A 13,677-nucleotide genomic window follows, 5' to 3' on the forward strand; every position below is an offset into this window, starting at 1 on the left:
ACAGACTGCTTTGCATATTGCCTCAACACATTCTACCTGTCCGCACCTTTTTCAGGGCAGACCTTCCAAACGACTCCAGCTTCAAACCCAGAATGACAATTGTTTGTTTTCCCTGCCAGTGAGGAAACCCTCACTTGTGATGTCAGGAAGAATCCCCAGCCAATGAATGTAAGGAATTCGAGCATGACCAACTTTCCAGCCAATCAAGGGAGACTATGGGTATTTTGAATGGCTGTCAAAATGAATAAAATGTCCTGTATTTTGCTGCATGCTTATGTCCAATTTTGTTGAGTGCAGACTCCAAATCAGACCTTCTTTCAGGCCTGAAAGTAATAAAGCTGTTTCTGTAGCCTTCAAACCTGTAATGCGTGTTAATCTGGTTTTCGAAGTAGTGGGGCGCACTGGGTACTGGACCTCTGCTCACTCCTTTAAAGCTGAATGTCAGCTTCACTACTTAATAGTAATAGTCCTTGATGGTTCGAGCAATCTAGAAATAAGATCCCTTTGTAACCCACCCTGTGGGATACAGGTGGCCTTGATAAGCCAGAGGCCTGCCGGACCCTCCCCTGTCTATTTGCATCAGCCCCCCCTCCCCCCACCTTGTGGTGAGCCGGGATGAAGGGTTCCTACTGATATTTTACTTACTTACTTATTCAGCCCAAGGATGATGGTCCTCGAAGTATAGCGTCTTGGTGGTGGGTGGAGCCCTATTCTTGATCCGCATGTTCTCCCACAGTGAGGACATTGGTGGAAGGTGGTTCCAGTCAAGGTTGGCCTGACATGCCTTCCTCTTGGCACATTTCTCCCTTTCACCCTCCACTGGTGCCTCTTCAAATTCTGCAGCACTGCTGGTCACAGCTGACCTCCTGTTAGAGCACTCAATGGCCAGGTCAAGAACTAGTCAAAGGGAGGCTACAGGGTGAGGACATAGACCATGATGTGAAATTGCCTGATTGTCCTTTAACCAGTTGAGCCTGGCAATGATTGAGTGATGCCCCAGAAGGGTGGCACAGCACTGTGGAACTATAAAAGAAAATGTACTATCACTGCTCGGGGTTCCCCCATTTTGGTGGCAGCACTGCAGCTCCAGTTCTCTGTATTATACTACCTCTACTGAGTTTTTCAGAATAAAACTTTCTTTCTAAGAGCAACAAACACCTGGTTACTTTGCCTGAGATGTGGTGGGGAGAGCCTTCTCTTGGTTCCACCACCGTCACAGGTGCAACTGGTGGGATGAGAGAGAGGGCCTTCTCTGTGGTGGCTCCCCAGCTCTGAAACACTCTCCAGAGAGATTAGATTAGCCCCAACTCTCCAAACCTTCCAGTCTAGCCTAAAGACATGGCTATTTAAATGGGCCTTTGGCGTGAAGTAATGTACTGTGGTTGTATGTGATGACATCGACCATTGTTGTTTGGCACTTTAGTGTGACGAAATGAAAATCATGCATAGTGCACGTTTGACCAATCCAGACATTGTCTTGCCAGAGAAAAGATATGCCACACAGATGATCAATAAAAAACAAGTAATAGTCCTTGATGGTTCGAGCAATCTAGAAATAAGATCCCTTTGTTTACTCTTTGTAAAGTAGAACAACGTATGTACAGTCACTGGAACAGTTGCACTGACTCACAGAATGTTCCTTTTAGAGATTCAAAATGGTCCCTTCTGTGTCCATGTGAGAGATCGGAGTTTAAGATCTTCTGGGGAGGCCCTGCTCTCAACCCTGCCTCTGTCTCAAACACGCTTGGCGGGGACGAGGGACAGGGCCTTCTCGGTGGCGGCCCCTGCTTGTGGAACTCACTCCCCAGGAAAATTAGGTCATTTTCATCCGTCTTCACCTTTAGAAAAAAGTTAAAAATGTGGATGTGGGACCAGGCCTTCGGGTAATTAAGCGGACAATGACAATAACAATGTTGACAATGGCTTGGAAATGGGTTATGGATAAGTTTGATGGAGCATCCAACCAGTTTTCCACTAATAACGGCCACCAGAGTGGTAATTCTTAGTAGATTTTAATTGTATTGTTTTAATGTTTTTAACTACTTATAATTATTGACTGTTTTTATTATGTATATATTGAGGCATCAAATTGCTGCAGATTGGAAGCCGCCCTGAGTACCCCCCCCCCCCCCTCCAAGGGGTTAAGCAGGGCAGGGTACAAATATTTGAAATCAATAAAGAAAGAAAGCATGGGCAAACTTCAGCCCTCCACGTGCTTTGGACTTCAACTCCCACAATTCCTGCATGGCCACAATACAGACCGGAAAACTTATAGCAACCCCGCCTATCAGCTGTTAGGAATTGTGGGAACTGAAGTCCAAAACACCTGGAGGGCCAAAGTAGATGCACCCTAAGAGAAAGAAATGTGAAATTCTAAACTTTTGCTTTAATTCTCGAAAGGCAGCCATTAAAAACCCAGAAATAAAGTACTCAGAATATTTCCATGCCCCACTGAAAGGAAAGCAAAGCAGACGGAAGTTTCTTTCCTCAGACTCCCAGGCAAAGCAGGGATGGGGCTGAGTTGGCGCAGGCGCACTAGGGCCGCCGCTTCCCAGCCGAGCGAGAGAGCAGCTCCGCGCGCGCTCGCTCTCTCTCTCCCTGTCGCAGTTCGATAGGCAGAGTGCGCCTGCGCGGCGAGGAACGGCGCGAGGGAGGCGGGGCCGCCCCTTGTGGAGCGGATCACTATTTGGCAGGAAGGTGCGGAGGCCTCGCGCTCCTGCCCAGCCGAGGCGCGGCTCTCAATGTGGCAAGGCGGAGGAGGGCTAAGCGGCGGCCGAAGTGAAGGAAGGAGGCGAGGAGAGCCGCCGCTGAGGAGCTGAGCGGCCTTGTCCGGGGGCCAAGCGGCGGTGGCGAAGCCTCTGCAGCACTGGCACCCCCGCCGACGCCGCCACCCCGCCCGGGCGGAGGCGGAGGTGGCGGAGGAGCAGCGGCGGAGGAGGAGGCGGCGGCGAAGGGCCCTCGGGAGGCAGGTGAGGCGGGCCAAGCGGCGGTTGTGACGGTTGGGGGGGGGGGGGGGGGGCGGGGAGGGAGAGAGAAGAGGAGGCGTAGGCCGCGCCTGCAGTACCAGCCACCGCCGCAAGGGGCCGCTGTGGGGCGCCGCCGCTGAGGCTCCTCTCCCGTCCCTTGGGGCTGGCGTTATTTATTAGTCATTCCCGCCTCGCCTCCTCCCTCCTTTTCCTAACAACCAGCCCCCCTCCCTCCCGGAAGCTGTTGCCAAGAAGAAAGAGGGAGAGGAGCCCCAAGCATCCCAGCTGGGGGAGGGAGAGGCCCTGTCTCTCCCCATCCCGCCTTCCCTCTCTTTTTAATGGCTCCTCCTCTAGAGAGGGGGAGGGTGGATTTAGAGGGGAGGGGGGGGGGAGAGAGAGAGGGTGGCGCCATTCTCTTCCCCTTCTCGCCCCCCTCCAGCCCGAAAATTTGGTCCGCTCCAAACCTCTATTGTGTGTCAAGCAGGGGCCCCTGCAGGGGAACCCACATTCCCCCACTATATCTTCCCTGCCCACCCCCAGCTCTCATTTCTTTCTCCCCTTCCTCGCTTTTATCCCCTGAACTGAATTCAAGAATGGGTTGTTGGCGTAGGGGGAGAGCTGTTGAGAAATGTGGTTCACATCCCCCCCCCCAAACAACAACATATTTTGTTCTGTTTTTTTTAAAGCACAACAGCGTGAAAAAGAGAAACATACTCCATACTGCCCCACTCTGTGTGTATGAGTGTGTGTGTCAGGCTTTGCTGAGTTCCTTTGTCTGCTGTTGCTGCCTCTCTCTCCTCCCTTCTCCTTTCTCTTCTGCTTTTCTCCCTTCCCTTTCCTCGTCGCTCTTCCTTCCCTCCTCCTCTTCCTTCCCTCCCTCCTCCCTTTTCTCCCTTCACAGACTCCAAGAGCTGCTGCAGCTGCAGGTTTGTAAATACTGGGGGAGACACACTCCTAGGCGCACACAAACACACACATACAGCAAAAAACATGGCTGACTCTTGTTTTTTTTAACCCCCTTCGGTAGAACTCGTTTTGTTTCTGCTTCTTAGCCTTTCATCTACTTGTGCTCTTTTCCCCCTCTCTGTAAAGAAAGGAAAGGCAGTTCACCATCTTCCCTGGTATATGTATGTTTCTGTGTGGTTGCATATCTAGGGTCTGGAGATTTCTTTGATATTTGTTGCACACAATATGATGGGGAGGGGGGAGACTCAAAGATTCTGGAAGCTTAGTGAGGACTTGTGGAAGGGGAGGGTGGGGAGTGGGGCGACCTCTACTGAGAAGCTTGACTGGAATGTGCGTCTCTGTCTCTCCTAGGTATGGGGGAAGGGAGGCCGATGCACCAAAAACGTTGGCGGTGATTAAATAGGCATTACATTAGCAAGCTGCTCTAGGCTATTCCTTTTATTCTGGGAAATGTTTCATTACCTAGTATCTGCCAATATGGGAGCCCTGAACAGGAAAAAATATAGGTTTTCTCTGCCCCCCACCTCCCCAGCCTGATCAAACTCTCCATTCAGATTGCTGTTGTTCCCTGGAAGACAAAACTTTAAACCACCATCATAGTAGATAGTTTTGTACAACACATTTGCCCTCATGGTGACCCCTAACATGGCTGAAATACTTGCATGCACTGAAGGTTTATGCCTGGTTCTTTGGGGTTTCACAGGATGTACAAATTTCATATTGCTTACCATTCTGGGTATGATGCTAGTTGTGTGTTTACATATATATAAAATTTACAGCTGGAGACGTTTTGCCCTCAATATCCTGGCCAGTTATCACTATTCCTACTGGTTTGCACAAAACTTTATGAAACAGTTCTGAGCTACTTTCATTCAAATCCTTACACAGTTTTTTTTCTCTTTACACTCTTCTTTCATAAAATGACCTTGGGTATAATTGCATATTTAACTTTAAAGCATGATAATACACAAGAGACTGTCTGTGAGTATTTGTGACTGCTAAAAAGTGTTTTTCACTACATTTTATTGGTATATCATATTTGGAGGGTATTGCCAGAACTTCAAACCCAATTTTTATGATGGTCACCTATTGCTTTTTGGCCTTTTGGCAAAATCAAGTGTAGTATCTCTTGTATAGAATGCATTCACCTTTTGTCATAGTATTTAAATCCTTCTGTAGTCTGCATAATTTATTATCACTATACTTGGTCATCTTTCAAAAATTAGCAGTGTAACCTGTTGGCATGCCAACTTTAGAATGGTGATTATTAAAATTGCTTTGAAATTGGCCAACAGGTTGGCGAATACATTGCATATGTAGCCAAGGTTTAGGAATGGAGAATTTTTGGATTAATTGTCACATGGCTAAAGTAGTCAGAAACCTTATGTTTAGAAACATTATGTTTGTATACATTACAAAGTACTTTCAAAGTCATCACCTTGGATGGATAACTTCAGTTCCTGAAAGGAAGTATTGAACCCCACAGAAATAAAGGATTGATGTAAACAAATATACACAATGTAAAATCACTTGTATTTATAATTATTGACTTTTTTTATTATGTATATAATGAGGCATCAAATAGCTGCAGATTGGAAGGGTTACAGCATGGAAATGTTGCTTCTGTTCTTGAAGTACTTTTTGTTAGCATTTTGGAGCTTCAAAAAACCACTTGTTGAGATGAGGAGATGCTGCTTTGTACACTTTTCCTTTTTAAGTTAAATCTATGATGTCAGTGAACATAGTATTCATGGTTGATGATACTACAATTAATAGATTTATTCATAGAGGTCTTTATTAAAAGCTTTCCCCTTAAGATGTATAGTTCTTTCAGTGCCCACCCAGAGATTATATTTAGGGTTTTTTTGGAATTAACTTGGCATATATTGGTCAAATTTGTTGTCAGCAATCCATGTCAGACTTGTGTAAAAGGGTGAAGATCTTTACCATGGCTGTTTTCTGACATGTAGATTTTTCCCACAGTGTACTATAAGAAAGTTCTGGCTTCTAAGAAAAACATGTAATCTATATATTCATGTAATTTTCATTAAAATAATCAGCCCAGAAGACTTGAGTCAACTTAGCCATGGGTCAATGTGAGTACATTTTCTTAACACTTATACAAAAAGGAACCATCAAATAGAGTAGCAAACGGCAAGACTTAGTCTACCCTAGGAGAGCCTAAAAGAAGCACTGACCCTTCCACTTTCCACCTTGGTGCCATTTCTGGCCTTTCAGCAGGAAAAAGCTCTTTCTGGCAGAAAAGAACTGGCGGTGATTAAGAGCCGCCGCAAACTAGCCTCCTGCTGGAGCAAACTGTGCCAGCACGTCCCTGACGTCATGAGACTGCGCCTCTCTCTCCGCCCCTTTCTCCGCCTCTTTCTCCGTGCCAGAGTGGTTTTTCCTTTGCTAGGGCAGCATTGCCAGCATACTCTCGTTGTTGGCAGAATTCAACAACGAGAGTACGCTGGCAATGCTGCCCTAGCAAAGGAAAAACCACTCTGGCACGGAGAAAGGGGCGGGGAGAGAGGCGGAGTCTCATGACATCAGGGACGTGCTGGCACAGTTTGCTCCCGCAGGAGGCTAGTTTGCGACGGGTCTAAGGATAATGACTGGTCCTATGAGTTGCCATTGCTGCTTTCTCTTCTCTGGAATGATCCTCAACTTATCCATGGGTCATAACAAAATACACATTATTTTGAACCCAAAACCTCGATTTATTGAGTATATATAGTAATCTCAGTTCTAAAAGCATTAAATAAAAAATTGTAATCTGAGAACTTGAAACAAAGGACTGGTTATCACAAAACACTAAACTGATTTGTTTATACTAATTCTGATTTGTTTGAATGTCTCATTCCACATCAGCCAACAAATAATTGTTTATTTATGACAACAAAGGGTAATTTAAAACCAGGATGAAAGTTTATGTCAGAATCCTTGCTCATTGCTGGTTTCCTTCTGTATTCTACCTAGGTTCTTCCTAATCCAAAGTGTATTAGGCAAACAAAGGAACTATTTCACTTATTATTTTCCTGAATGATTAATTGATTCTCCTTTTCTCTGGCAACAGTGCACTTTCTACCCTTAATTTCTTTCTGTAGACTACATAAAGTTATTTGTTGCTATTTGACTTTTAAGTCATTTCTGATTTATAGTAATAGTATATCAAATTTATCATGGCGTTTTTCTTGACTAGATTGTTCAGAAACCATATTTGCTATCTTTTGAAGCTGAGGAAGTGTAACTTGCCCAAGGTGATCCAGTGGGTTTCCATGATTGAGTGCTGATTTGAACCCTGGTCTCATGACTTGTAGTCCAGCATTCAGACCATTAAACTATTTTGGCTTTCTAAAGTTATGTCATCCCCCTAAAAAGCATATTACCTCCTATCAACTCACAGAATGGTAAAATTAAGCAACAAAACATTCTCAAAACCCAGTAAGTAAACATACTACATTAGAAAAATAGATAATATTCCCGCATTGTGCACACACAGAAGCTGAAATGAAAGCTAGACATTCCCTCTTCAAAAAAAAAAGGCTCCAACACATACAAACCTTCTCAAACTTAGCACCCAGAAACACACAGATGCTCCTCCCACATTAATCACCATTTTAGAAGCATAATGTTTTTACTACTTCTAAGGCATATGGGATAACATCTGCATGGTAGTGTAAGAAGCAAGGGAAGCAAACCAGAAAGTGACTAAACAAGCCATGATTATTTTGGTTGTTTGCACAACAGAGTTGGCTAGATTTGTAAACTATGGTCAAACTGTATTTTGGTTGGGTATAATCTATAAATGAAAGTCACTGGGTCCAAAAGGACTTGCAAATGAACTGCTCTTGTAATTCTGCTGTCAGCACCTTCAGAGAAATGTGACCCTTCAGATGCTTTTGAATTTCAATTCCCATCAGACAGCATAAGTTGCGGTGAATAATCATGACATTTGCAGGCTTGTAGCCTGTGTTCCCTTTCCTGTAACAAGAAATGAAACAAAACCTCTCAAATAACTATGTATGGACTGGAAGATGTATGCGAGTTACAGCCACAGGAGACAACTTGAATTAAAGATTTTAGGGTTCCTCCTAATGGATTTCTTTGAAGAAGCCATAACATAAACATGAAGATCTAACATAAACACGAATTTGCCTACATTAGCAGTAATTTTCAGTCATCTCTTTATAGAGGAAAGAGGTAGAGGTAGATCTGAAACGCTAAAATAATGGGAGCTTAGGCAACAGGCACGTAGTGATTATTTGAGCAAGGATTAGTCATGGCCATGGGAAGGACCAGAGTGGACTGTTGACATGGTTATTCGTCTGGCATTTCTGTTGCCTCTTGAACTCTTATAAGTCATAAGGCAGTTAGAAATCTGGAGCCACACATACACAGTTGCTTTCTTTGTCATTTCAGTTAACTCTAAAAATGGGTATGCTTGTCCTGCAAATCAAAAAAATGTAAATAGCACCCAACTTAGAATTCTCAATGCAAGTAAAGGCAGGTACAAATTTCCAGAAAACCAGTATGTGATGGATGGTCTTCTGTGTTGCACACTAGTTTAGGAATATGATTGAATAATCTTCAATGTCTCATTTTGATCTTATTAAGATTTATAAAAGCTGATTTTTACAAAGCACTGTGTGTTGACATTGAATTAAACTTGGTGTTACATTTGAGTAAGGATATAAATCAGTCTGTTTGCAGACAAAACTGTCACTCAGAGACAAACCTTTGATTGGATACATTGACCTGTAATTACTTTCATTTCCATCTAATACTCAGTTTGAATTAGTGCTATGGAATACTGTGAGCATCTTTGAATATGTCTAGTTGAATGCCGCAACATTTGTAGGCAAGCTTGAAGTTTTTCTGGGAGTGAGGGTATCTTTCTGCTACAGTGAGTATTTTTTTTCTTATTTTGCTGCCTGAATGTAGCCTGAAATGACCTAGTAGTGTGCCACTTCTGCCTGATATGTACTGTGATAGAATACTGAGGCAAAATGTATATTGTTCCTTGGTGTTGTAGCAGCAGTGGTGTTTTGCCAGTAGTCAGTTCTAGTTCAAATAGCAAATAACATTTTTATTTACTATTTGAACTGGAACTGAATAAGGAGAACAAGTTAAGAATATAAGAAGGCATGTTACAATATACTATTTTAAGTTTTAGGTAGTTCCTTGGCCCATCTGGATTGTAGAACCTTCACTGCTGAAATAGTTTTGTCATACATGAAAAGCTTAAATTCTATCTAATATATTCAAAACAAGGCATAAAAAGTAGTAGCTAGCAGAGATGTGAATTCGTTATAAAAGGTAAAGTTGGAACCTTTCTCATGTAAAATGGCAATCTACGGATTTATACTTAATTAAAAGCAATCACATTGAAATTTCAATAATAACATAATTTCAGATTTTAGCTGGAATTAAATGTCCTTCCTTCTGATGTTAAAGGGACCGAATGGTAATTTCAGCTTTTTAACAATTCAGCACTTTCTATCAACTTCCCTGTATCTGTAATTAGTTCAAGTTTCTGGAATCATTAGGGCATCAACTATTGTTTCATATCTACATTAAGGCTATTTTGAGACTTTCATTGTTATAAGTTACCTGTTCACACACATTTATTAGGTTACCAGACATCTATATGGGTACCATTCATAAAGTAGGAGCAAAATATTGGCAAGGGTTTATGAACGTTGTAGTGCAAAGTGACTGGTGGCTGCACATTTTCCAGTCCTGCCTTGTGTATCAAGTCTACACCTTTCTGGGCAGCTGACAAGATCCTACTTAATCTCTGAAATTTGGATATGAGGAACACTTTTTCCTGTTTCATTACTTTTGTATTATTAAGCCATTATAGACCACTTTTACCTAAGTCTGATGTTGCCTTTCTATTTTCTAATTTGTGTATGTCTTGTGTTCACATGTAACTTCTTTATCAATTGTAATTTGTTTATTGAAAAAAATCATGCTCATTTTATTCTTGATTTATTATTTGAAAATGTCTGTAAAATTTGTCAAATTTTAAATAGATACTGGTAGCCTGTTTTGGTTCTGAATGAGTGCTATTATTATGCATTATACTCTCAGCAACTGGAACTCTCAAGCAACCAGAAAAGAAATTGAAGAAATAGTGTTTTAAATTTTCAAAAAGCCGTTTTTATAATATGGCAAAATTGTTGCATTAAGTATGTCTTTATTTCTCTTTATTTGCTTTTAATTGTATTTTAATAATATCAAGACAATAAAGAGTTTATGTTATAGTATGGAGTATAGTATTAGTTAGGCCTATTTTCATAGTATCAAGCAAGGAGAAACTACATTCATACAACACCTACAAATCCCCATGGGTGCCGGTTAACTGAGAGTAAGCTGTATTAGAAAACTGAAAAAAAAATGTTTTGAATACCCACTTCATCTTAGGAGCACTGTGTACAGACAGTCTCCAAGTTACTAACATTGGACTTTCAGATGTCTCATAATTAAGTACAGGGGTGAGACAACAGGAAGTGAGAGAAATCTACCGCTCTGAAGGGAAATTCACTCTTGAAAGGGTTATTGCAATAGAAGGGGCTTCTTACTGCTGCTACTATTACTAGTAGGAATGACAAGTATGGCCAGCAAAGGCCGTGAGGGACAAGACACACACACACACCTTCACACACAAATCAGGACAGTGGGTTGCTACCACTGTATACTATATTTTTCTTTGCTGCCACCAAATATTTAATGAGATTTATTTTGCTGCCACCTTCTATTGTTTCCTAGGCCATCTCCTTGCCAAAATGTTTAAGAAGGCACATGAATTCTTCAGGTGAAGTGAAACAATATGTTGTTTATTTTGTTCTTGAACAGTAAAGAATGCATAATGGTTCCAATAAACTGACAAGCTTTAGTTATACAGAGAATGGTCTTTAACGTGAGTTCCTTAAAAGCAATGTTCCACACACAAGAATACAAACAGGTTATTCTGAACCTTTTGAATCTTTTTTTTCCACACCAGTCTTCAAACACTTATAGAGGCCTAACTATTTTCCTTCAAGAGGTATTTTTGAACAACAGTTCCCAAAACTCTTCATTCCTTCCCCTTCCAAACTTCTAACCCTTCAAATTCCAAACTCCCAACTGGCCATAATGCCTACTTTAGCTCCTTCTTTTCCCTTTGGCTTTACCCATCTCCAGTTTCTAAGCAATTCCACCCAATTTTATCAGCCAATCAGACTGCACTTCCAACTATGAAGCTGCCTAATTGCTTCACCCACCCACCCCACTCTACCTACCTTTTTCAAGCCAGGTCAGTTTACTGCTTTTACACCAACCCTGTAAGGTAGGCCAATCCATTACAGTTATGGGGGAAAGGTGTCTCAAGCTTTATCACCAGTCCTTGTTTCCATACCAAGCTATTTTTTTTTCAAAATCCCATTATTACAAGGACAGAAAGTGAGTTGTAATCTTCTGAACAAGGGTACAGACAGCAAAACAAGCACACAGGGGTGTTATCTCTTCCCTATTCTGTCCAAAACATTTGTGTGTGTGTGTGTGTTTGTTTGTTTTTTTTTTGGGGGGGGGGTGGCTGGCTGAAGTTACACTTAAATAATGTACCTGTTACTTACATACAAATTCAATTTAAGAACAAACCTACAGAACCTATATTGTTCATAACTTTGGGCCTACCTATACCTAATTTATTACCGGAGGAGAACATGCTAATGCACTATGGAAATGTGGTTTAATATATAGCAAGGATCCACAAACTTTTTAAGCAGAGGGCCGGTTCACAGTCCCCAAGACTATTGGGGGACTGTACTACAGTTTGAAAAACATGAATGCACACACTGCATATATTTTATTTGTAGTGCAAAAAATATATGAAAGAACCATATAATTTTTAATATGAAGAATGATTTTAATCAACACAAACTTACCAGTGTTTTTAATGTTAAGTGTGGGCCAGCTTTTAACTGATGACATGATCAAGTTAATTAGAATTGTTGTTGTGTGCCTTCAAGTCATTTCAGACTTAGGGTCACCCTGAGTCTATAAAGTTTATCATGGGAGCTGAGTTAATGACATTGGAGGACTGTATTCGACTCAGCCTTAGTTTGGGGGCCCCTGATATATAGAATTTTGGTGCTGAAATACACAATTGGTTCTATCCACCAAATGGGCAAGTATATTCTAGAAGACTAACAATCTTTGCTAATGGTTGTTAGCAATGCCCCTTCTCTACTTATTGATCCATCAGTACAGCTTTTTTATGGCAATTGAACAAAATAAGTAAGGGACTTAATTTGGTAGTACAATATATTAGAAAGCCAGCAATTATTGTTTTTGGGGTTTTTAGGTTACTGTTGGACAGAGACACAGCATAAGTGTCATATTGATTTTTCTTTCCCCTTTGATCACCTGTGTCCCTTAGAATCTTGGAAACTGTAATAGTATTGCTACTCAGAATGTTGCCTGTGGACTGATGCTTCTTCTTGAGCCTCAGGCTGCTACTACATCTGTGGCTAATGATTGCCAGAAGTCCAACTTACATTAGTACAAACTGGATGCCGCATTCCCCTGAGGCTGAGTGGCTTTCTTCATCTGTTGTCAACTAGAGACCCAATGGGACATTTTCTCTAGCAGACTGGAGATATTAGAGACCAAATATTGAGTGTGGTGACACTAGACAAGATGACGTGGGTTCTTAATGACCCTCACAAACCTGGACAAGTTTTCTATACATCAAATGTCAGTAATTTCCCATGGCAAATGAAGAGTAACATACATTATTCTGGGTTGCAGGGGCAGGTAAGATACATTGTTAATAACCAAGTTACTGTTGACTTCATTTTGTTCTTTGATTCAAACCAGTGCTCTTATGTTGGATGCTATCTTCCCTTTTTTAGCCATTATTTGTGTCAAGAAGTCTGATTTCTAGAATGCCAAGATGTTTGACTTTCTTTTCAATGTGGAGAGGAAACAGGGAAGACCAGTCGTGGAAGATGAAATGATACCTTGGAAATAAAACCGAATCCTGCTGTATTTGGGAAAATAGTTTTGTATTTTATTACGTATCAAGTACCAAAAGAGAATCTTGCATGCCTAAGTGTTCAAAATGTGTCATGGCAACTATCAGTTACCTGTATAAAACATGGCAATTGGGTTTCCTAGCTTGATTCTATGTCTTACATTTGCCTGTTTACAATTTCTTGCTTGTAAAATTTTATAAAGTTGACTAAAGTCTCTTTCTGAAACAATATATATGTAGCAAATGGATGTTCCTTTCTGTATATTGGGTTTTGTTGTCAATTTTACAATGGCAAGGTCATATTCTGAATAACTTTACACCATCTTTTAATGCAAAGCTGTCGAAGTCACAGATTTATCCTGTGCCAACCTTCCTGTCTTCTCTTGTTTCTTCCAGTTTTTCCCCTCACTGAATCCTCAAGATATTTTGAATTACAGCTCCCATTAGTCCATCCAACATAATCAGTAGGCAGGAATAATGGAGATTGATGTCTTTTTGTAGCCTGTGGGATCTCCACTGATTCCCCCATATTCCAGGATCCCTTACTGTTCTCTTGCATCCCACGATCCCCTTAGTGTTATTTCCAGCCAAATGGAGGGTGATTTTTGATCTCGCCATTTTGAGGACTTTTGAGTAAATTCTCCTTTGGGGATTTGTATACCCAGAACAGTTGAAACAGTGTAAAAACAAACAAAAAACCCTCAAAAGGCAACTAGAAGTAAAATG

The 13,677-nt window shown here is 41.5% G+C and overlaps 1 protein-coding gene across 1 annotated transcript in view; it reads left to right on the forward strand.

The window, feature by feature from the left end:
• Window positions 1–2,631: 2,631 nt before the first annotated feature.
• The window catches only part of SPIN1 (spindlin 1), a 47,169-nt gene continuing 36,123 nt past the window's right edge, over window positions 2,632–13,677 (forward strand). Inside the window, exon 1 of the mRNA XM_060762042.2 lies at window positions 2,632–2,969. The gene's annotated coding sequence lies outside the window, so the exon portion shown is untranslated. The remainder of the gene's footprint in view (window positions 2,970–13,677) is intronic.

The sequence above is a fragment of the Anolis sagrei genome, chromosome 2 (assembly GCF_037176765.1).
Source record: "Anolis sagrei isolate rAnoSag1 chromosome 2, rAnoSag1.mat, whole genome shotgun sequence".
Lineage (NCBI taxonomy): Eukaryota > Metazoa > Chordata > Lepidosauria > Squamata > Dactyloidae > Anolis > Anolis sagrei.